This window comes from Lipotes vexillifer, unplaced genomic scaffold (assembly GCF_000442215.2).
Source record: "Lipotes vexillifer unplaced genomic scaffold, Lipotes_vexillifer_v1.1 scaffold716, whole genome shotgun sequence".
In the NCBI taxonomy this organism is placed as follows: domain Eukaryota; kingdom Metazoa; phylum Chordata; class Mammalia; order Artiodactyla; family Lipotidae; genus Lipotes; species Lipotes vexillifer.
Window position 1 is genome coordinate 461,075 of NW_006797869.1, and position 8,141 is coordinate 469,215.

The 8,141-nt window shown below is 46.1% G+C and overlaps 1 pseudogene; it reads left to right on the plus strand.

The window, feature by feature from the left end:
• The first annotated feature begins 3,422 nt into the window (after positions 1 to 3,422).
• Positions 3,423 to 4,822, plus strand: LOC103069524 (kinesin-like protein KIF3C pseudogene; annotated as a pseudogene).
• Positions 4,823 to 8,141: the final 3,319 nt, after the last annotated feature.

Consider the following 8,141-nt stretch of genomic DNA (forward strand, 5'->3'; position numbering starts at 1 on the left):
GCTCATAACTTTTCTCCCCTACCTTTTTCAAATTGCACAATTAACCTATCATTGTATAATATTATATATACATATATAGATGACATATACATATATATTAGTGATATATACATACATATAAAGGTATTTGTTATAAGGATTTAACTCACATGGTTATAGAGACTGAAAAGTCTAAAGATCTGCAGATGCAAGCTGAAGATCCAGGAGAGCCCACAGTATAGTTCCAGTTAGAGTTCAAAGGCCTGAGTACCATGAGAACCAAAGCTGTACATTCTCATCTGAGTTCAAAGACCAATGTCCCAGCTCAAAGACAGGCAGAAAGAGCCAATTATTCTTTTCTCCACCTTTTGGTTCCAGTCAGGCCTTCAATGGATTGGATGAGGCCTACCCACACTGAGGATGGCAATTTGCTTTACTCGGTCAAATGATTTGAATGTTAATTTCATCCAGACACACCAAAAATAATGTTTAACTAAATATCTGGGCATGCCATGGCCCAGTCAGGTTGACACATAAAATTAACCGTCACACTTGGATTCATAAATATTGAAAAATTATTTGACTATGTGGCCAAGAGCATGGAAGAGGTAACGCTGGAATATTGAGTTCAAGGACATCTGGGGAAGAAACATGTAATTGAACCAATAGGAGTTGACATAAAGGTTAGGATCTTTGTCTCATGTATTAATGACTGCCAGAGAACATCCACTGTAGAAAAGATGTGATTGGAAACCCCAAGACAACAAACGGAAAATTACTAGGAGAAACTCCTTAAGCTAGTATAAAAGGCAGGATAAGTTATTTTAATATTAAAACCCAACAACTTTTATTTATACAAACAATGGGTAGAAGAGAGCAAAAGGAAACTCCAGTTAAAATAGCAATGAGAAGTTAAAATGTCTAGGGATAAAACCAAAAAGAAATGTGTAATGTTTTTAAAAGTAAAATTTTAATGAACTCAAAAAGGACTCTGAATAATTGAACAAATGGGAAAGTTACTGCCTCTGGGGGGGATTTTATGATTTATGCAATTACTGGCACCAATTCTTTAGCCTTCATTGAATTCCTATCCATGCCATAGCCTCAACATGAATGTAAGATTCCATTCCACATTGTGATTGGCCTAGTGACTTACTTGGACTACATCTTTCTCTTCCCCTCTAGGAACACTATGATAGGAACATACTCTGGTTAGACACCAGTTTAAGAAGAATGAGCTTTCTCTTCTTTTAGAGGGGCAAAATGCCTCCTAAAAAACATTAAGTACCAAATAAGAATAATAATATCAGAGTACTAATAACTAAGTCCAACAAAAAGACTCATTTAAAAAAATTGTGCATGTGGCCTTTGGCACAGAACTGGGTATGCTCAGACACATAAAACCCTGCAAAGTTTCAGAGAGAATTTTATAAGCAAAGCACTTTCAATCTAGACCCCAAAACAACAAATGCTTGGCCTGGGCCCCAAAATTTCAACTGTCAGGAATTAGGGGATGATGGGAGCCACCAGACAAACACACACACACACACACACACCCTGATGCATTCTTTAGAAGTAGCCATGTAAGATGACAGAAAAGGAAATTTTCCATGATGTCAAGCCAAGAGCCTTAAAAATATGGATCTGGGAAATCATCCCAGGATTTAGAATTGAATGCCTAAGCAAATAATATCCACTACCCAAGAGTCTGGATACCTGGTAACACTTGCCTAGTGTTTCAAAATTAATATAGAGTAATGACTGTTACGAGTCTCTGACTGTTCCTTTGTAAAATGAGAGTGTGTATTGTGTGTGTATTCTTTCCCTGTATACCATTTTATATAGGGTATGTTTAATACAGATAATTTTTTTTAGTTCATAGGTCTATGGACCAAGAGAAATTGCATTCCACCCAATGAGACTCACAATATCTTCGATTTCTAACTTGATGCCATGATTAGATGAGACATATGGTAGTTACGGAATGGAGATGAGTGTGTTTTACATGCAGGAATGACATGAATAATTGAAACCAAGGAGGCAGACTGTGGTGTATTGAATGTTTTGATCCAATATTCAATTATTCCTGCATTCACACAATGGCCTCAAAGTGGTCATAGTGTACTTCCCTATCTGACCTCTGGCTTGACTATGACTTGCTCTGGCTAATGTCATATATCTGGAAGTGACAGTATGCTAGTTCCAATGCTAGAAATTAAGTGATCTTGCATGTTTCCACTTGCTTTACTTCATGCCACTGCCCATGAATAGAATATCATGGTGTACTGGTCTGTTTGGGCTTCTATAACAGAATACCATAGGCTAGGTGGCTTATAAATAACAGAAACTTGTATCTCACTGTTCTGCAGGGTGGGAAATTCAAGATCAAGCCACTAGCAGATTGAATGTCTGGTGAAAGTTCCCATCCTAATTCTTAGATAGCTATCTACTTGCTACACCTTCACATGGTGGAAGGGGTGAGGGGGCTTTCTGGGCCTCCTTTGTAAGGACACTAATCTCATTCATGAGGGATCCACACTCATGGCCTAATTACCTCCTAATACCATCACCTGGGGGTTAGGATTACAACATCTGAATTTTGGAGGGACAGAAACATTTAGACCATAGCACCTGGTAATACTGTTATCTAAGGAGAATGAGGAGAGTTGCCCCAAACAACCCATAGTTGATTTCCATGAGAAGTGTAGTGCCACACAAGTCAAGCCCAATCATTAAACAAGAATCCTGAGACTACATGATTTTCATTTTAAACAAACGAGAATAGAGGAGAATTGAGGAGAATTGTCATATAGCACTTTCATGACAGTCTTTCAAATAGAATGTCATAAAGATTCAGGTCCTTCTTATTTATTTTCCAAAATGAATGTGATCCTAAAATAATACAAACTTTAAGAAAATGGAATTAGACAATCCATGCTAATATTCATCTGGGAAAAAATGAGCAAGCAACTACCTTAGGGAGTTCTTCAAAAGAAGAGCAAAATATTTAGATGGACTAGCCCAAATATATCCAATTAAACTAGTAATTAAAAGTGTGCAAGGTACCACACAAATAGGCAGACAGATCCATAGAACACAATAAAAAAGAGGCTAATGAAAATATACATAAAAATTAAGGATATAATTAAGACAATATCTCAAATCATTAAAATAGTTTTTTTTTAAAAGCAAGAAATCATCTGAAACAGTAGTTCATATGACCTCTCTGAACATACCACATGCAACCCATAAACTGCAGTCTGTTTAGCATTGTACTTCTCTTTGTTCTCCCTTCTTTCTTTCCCCACTCCCTTTTGTCCTTCACTTCCATTGATACTTCCCTGGAGCTATAAGCTTTCCCTTAATAAAGTATTAGCACATTATATTTTTGCCTCAGTTCTATTCTCTAGGCAATCTAAGTTAAGCTAGGGGTCAATGACCAGATGGTCACGGCAGCCACACTGGGGCCAGTTTCTTACTGGCTACAACGAGAGCCTTTCCAAAACCAAGCTTTGCCCACCAAGCCAAGAAGATCAAGAACAAGCTCTGAGTGCACGAGGACCCCAAGGACACACTGCTGTAAGAATTCCAGGAAATCACCCACCTGAAATCTCATCTGGAGAAGAAGATTCTGGAAAAGTGGCTCTGGAGGAAGAGCAGCAGCATAAAGAGCTATAGCATAAAAAGCAGCAGCATAAAAAGCAGCATGTCAGCCCTGGTGGGATACCATGAAGGACCAGTAATCAAGGTCTGGGAGGCCAAAGAGGAGGATAACAATAACAACAACTACCACCTACCCAGCCTCCTGGAACTAGCCTTGGATAAAAACATGGATAATTACCTGCAGGTGCAGAAGTAGTAGAGGATGACTGCAGCCTGGTGAGTGAGGAGAAGCAGAAGCTGCTGGAGATGAAGGAGAAGATGCTGGAAGACCTATGGCAGGAACAGCAGGCCACAGAGCTGCTTGCAGCCAAGTACAGGCCATGGAGAGCAAGCTTCTCCATTGGGGCAAGAACATCATGGATCACACCAAAGAGCAGCAGAAGATATTGAAACTGAAGAGTGAGGAGACTGCCAAGCAGAAATGCCAGGAGCAGGAAATACAGCAGGAGGTGATGATCTGAGATGAAGAGACCATGTAGTTCTGGGGCAGAAGTCAAACCCAAGAAACTCGAGAAGCTCCATGCCAAGCAGCAGGCAGTGAAGGCAGAGATCCAGGACCAGTATGATGAGTACATCTGCATGTAGCAGGACCTGCAGAAGGCACAGAATGAGGAGACCTGGGAACTCAAGTTCAAGTACCTAATCATCAAGAACTTCACCTCCCCTGAGAAGGACAAGATCATAAGCCAGGTTTTTCTGGACTGTGAGGAGGAGCAGTAGAAGGTCCAGCCACTTGTGCCAGCTGGGTTTAATAACAGCCAAAAGAAGCAGCAGCCCATGTCTTCAGTGTACTACAAGAGGCCTATCAGCTGGCACACTCAGTTACCATGGCAATGGGGTCCCACCCCAGCCACAGGGCTGAAAGTATAACGTTTTGGAGTTGGATATACCCCCTTCAGATGCATTTGTGATGGAATCCTCTCATGACTAAGAACAAGAACCCATGCACTATATATGGATAGGCTCATGCAGCTAAAAGAGCTTTCTGGAAATAACATCCAGGTCTAAAGTCTGAAAGTCCAGGTCCTGGTGCCAGAGTCCTCAGTGGCCTCCACCCTTCACCACACATACCTCACTGGCCTCTGCTACTCTGCACCCTGTGACAGTGCTAGACCAAAATGACAATCTGCAGTCAGGCTGCCCATCCGACAGACTCCTGGGGTGGGGCAGCCAACCCTAGATCATCTCATCATCTGCTTGGTGTATATGTGCATGTAAGTGTGCATATGGGTGAGAGGGTGAAAATCTGGCAGACCATGCCTCTACCTGTTCTTCTTAGCCCCCTTTATTTCATTAATGTTTTATTTGTGGAGCTTAGTGTGGGAAGAGATGTCCTTGCCTGAGCTTTCTGGGCCTTCCATGGTCACTGCATAGCCTCCTTTTCTTCTGACATTAGACGCCCCCAGTGAGACCTTAGGCTTCTCCCCACCATCTGCCCCCAGAAGGAAAGGTGGCTAGTGCCTATGAAGAAAGTAGTTTGAAAAACTGGTTTACTCCATAATCTCCATCTCCTTCAGATTGACAGTAAGAATCTCCTAAGCACTTTCTGGGACCTTCAGATTGACAGTGAGCATCTCCTAATCACTTTCTGAGACTAGAGAAAAATCTAGGTGTCTACAACAGACATCTTGACAGGGTTGGGCCTGTGCTCCCAACAGACAGAACTTCACTCTCAACTTTCCTGGCTTCAGACAACCTCTTTCAGCTTCTTAGGTGCCTTTTCAAGGATTTAAATGACCTTACCACACAGCCCATGCTTGGCAAGAACTCATAGCTTTCCAAATTCTGCTTTCTGCTCACCTTTCCAACCCATGGGTGGGAATTGTGCACCATCCAGTTGCTGCCTCCTTGGGACCCAGAAATGGAATAGTAATGGAGACAATGTGGACAATCATAAAGGGAAGTCCCTCCTCCAGGTCCCTTTGTTTCTATCCTCTCCAGGAAGTAACTTTGGTCAACAAATGATCAAGCCAACTCCCCATGTTAGAGATGTTGCTCCTTTCTGCTTTGATCATTTTCCCTGAAGCTTCCTGGATCCCACTTCACAGTGGGATGGATCAACATCATTTTCCCCCTGGCTAAACACAGGTATTGAAACCTGTTGCTTTCCCCCCCTCATTTAGTACAGGAGACTGAGACCCAGGCACAGTCTACAACTTTGCTTATCACCCGTTTCTGAATCACATTTGTTGGGCATCATTTTGTTAAAAACTGACCTTTCTTCAGCATTGTGCAAACTGATCCCTAGGTAAGTACTCCTCACCTTCTTTTGTGACATCCCAAGATGTCTCCACGTATCTCAGGTGATAAGCAAATTTCTACCAAAAAGGGAGGGGGGGGTAACCCAGAACACAGCTAGAGGGGCACAAGCACGGCTGTGCTCATGGCTTAGGGACACAAGTTCCAACTTGATGTTGATGTGGGGGTGGGTGGTGACCATGAGGGCAACATCCATGTGGAACAATAGTGTAAGGTCCCTATCTGCCTTCTACAGGGACTCAGAGTAGCAGGTGTCCCTGTGCTGACACTGAACCTCAAGTAGGCTGAGGGTCAGGTGGGTGGCCTGGACTTAACACATTGGCCATGGGCTCCTACAATCGTCTACCCAACCCGAGTTTGCATCTCTGTTTCCAGTGCTCCAAGGGGTCCCAGAGAGACGGTCCAGGAGAGGAAGACAGGCAGGGTGCCATGGAGGGCAGAAGGAGTGCTCCTTTTGCCCACCATGGTTTAAGGCATTCCTCTGAGGCGGCCTGTCCTTCAGAACAGTCTGCATTCTGAGCTAGGCGGGGCTCTAGAGTGGTGGCTAGAGGCTGGGCAGGTGGGCAAAAAGAGGGAGACGCAGGGTCCCCCAGCTTAGGTATCTGCCCTGACAGCACAAATATCTGCTTCGAACTGACCATCCACTGACCCTTGGGGCAGACATTCAACTCCACCTGCAGTGGCCTGGGGCCGTGTCCCCAGTGGTTCTCGGAAACTCCGGAGTGCCATTCTATGTTCCCAGTAAGGCAGCAGGAGGGGGCGGGGCGCGGGCGGAGAGCCTCCTTACCGACCCCTGGAACACATCCATCCCTGAGAAAGCGGGGGTCAACACCGCCGACTCTCACCTTCGTGGGTATGTGTACTGTGCTCTCTGCGCATGGTGGTTTTTTTTGCGGTTGTCGCTGTTGTTTTACAAGTTTACTTTGACCCCTGAAGTGAAGAAACTTGTTTTCATTGTTGTTGACTTCACGAAGTTCTTCTTCTTTCTCATTACGGAAGGAAAAGACACGGAAACCCGAGAGGAAGGGAGAGCCCCTCCCCACGGCGGTAACAAGGCGGGGAGGGTCCTAAGGCCGCGGACCCACGGGATGAGGGGCGGAGAGCGCGGAGCTCGCAGAAGAGGCTGACGGGGGCTGTGCTGCCACAGAAAATCGGCCCCAACGGCCTGGCAGCCCAAGCGGGCGGCGCTCTGGGCGAGCTGGGGGCGCTGACGGTGGTGCTGCTGAGGTCGGAGCGGCTGTAGTCGCGAAGGGAGAGAGAGGGTGCGGGTCCCGCTGGGGCTGAAAGCCGTGCGGCTGCGCGCGAGCTTCCTCTGGAGGTCCTCGGCTGCGCCCGACGAGCTTCCCACAGGTGGGCCTCGCAACTTCTCGCGCTTGCGCAGTGAGGCAGTGCTGCGCCAGCTCGCCGGAGGCGCGGACTTCGAACTTCAGCAAGCCGTGCTGCCAGCCGCCAGCGAAGGGCCGTGTGCCTGTGTGAGTTCTCAGCCCCAAAACTTTCTCGCAGCCTGCGTAGTGGCACTGTGCTTTCTCTTCGGGCTCCGGCCCCTTCCGTCCCCTTGTAGGAGGCTGGGCTCGCTGCTGCCTGGCGTCTTGCTCAGGCTTCGGCTTCAGCTGGGCTGGCGTTCGGGCTTGTTGCTCGCGGGGCGGGGGAGGGGTGGCGCCTCTGCGCCTGCGCCGCCGCCTTGGGGCGGGTTGCGGGTTGTTGGGGGGGCGCGGAGGGAGGGCAGGGGTCCCACTACTGGACCCCACGCTGCGCTCTGCCGGGGCGCGCACCTGCGCTCGCCGGTTGAACTACGCCGGGACCTCTGCAACTGGAAAGTGGAAAGCCCTGTCCTTGCCTTCCTGGCCTCCCTGGAAGCGGGACAGCATGGCGGGTCAGCAGCTGGCTGGGCCCTTCTGACCTTGTGCAGCCGAGTGGCTGGGCAAGGACAGGAAAGAACCAGAACAAACTTCTAGTTATAAAATAAATAACTAATGGGGATGTAACAGTACAGCATGGTGACTTCAGTTAATATTGTATTGTATATTTAAAGTTGCTAAGAGAGTGGATCTTAGAAGTTCTCGTTACAAGGGAAAACCCCAGCTGTTTTGAATTCTTTATCTGGGATGTTTTTGGGATCGGTTACTAGCAGATTATTGCGATCACTTGTTGGTGTCATGTTTCCATGATTTTTTATGTTTCATGTGCTTCTTGCAGTTGCTGTCCTTCCATTAGAAGTAACAGTCACTTCTGGTCTTTAC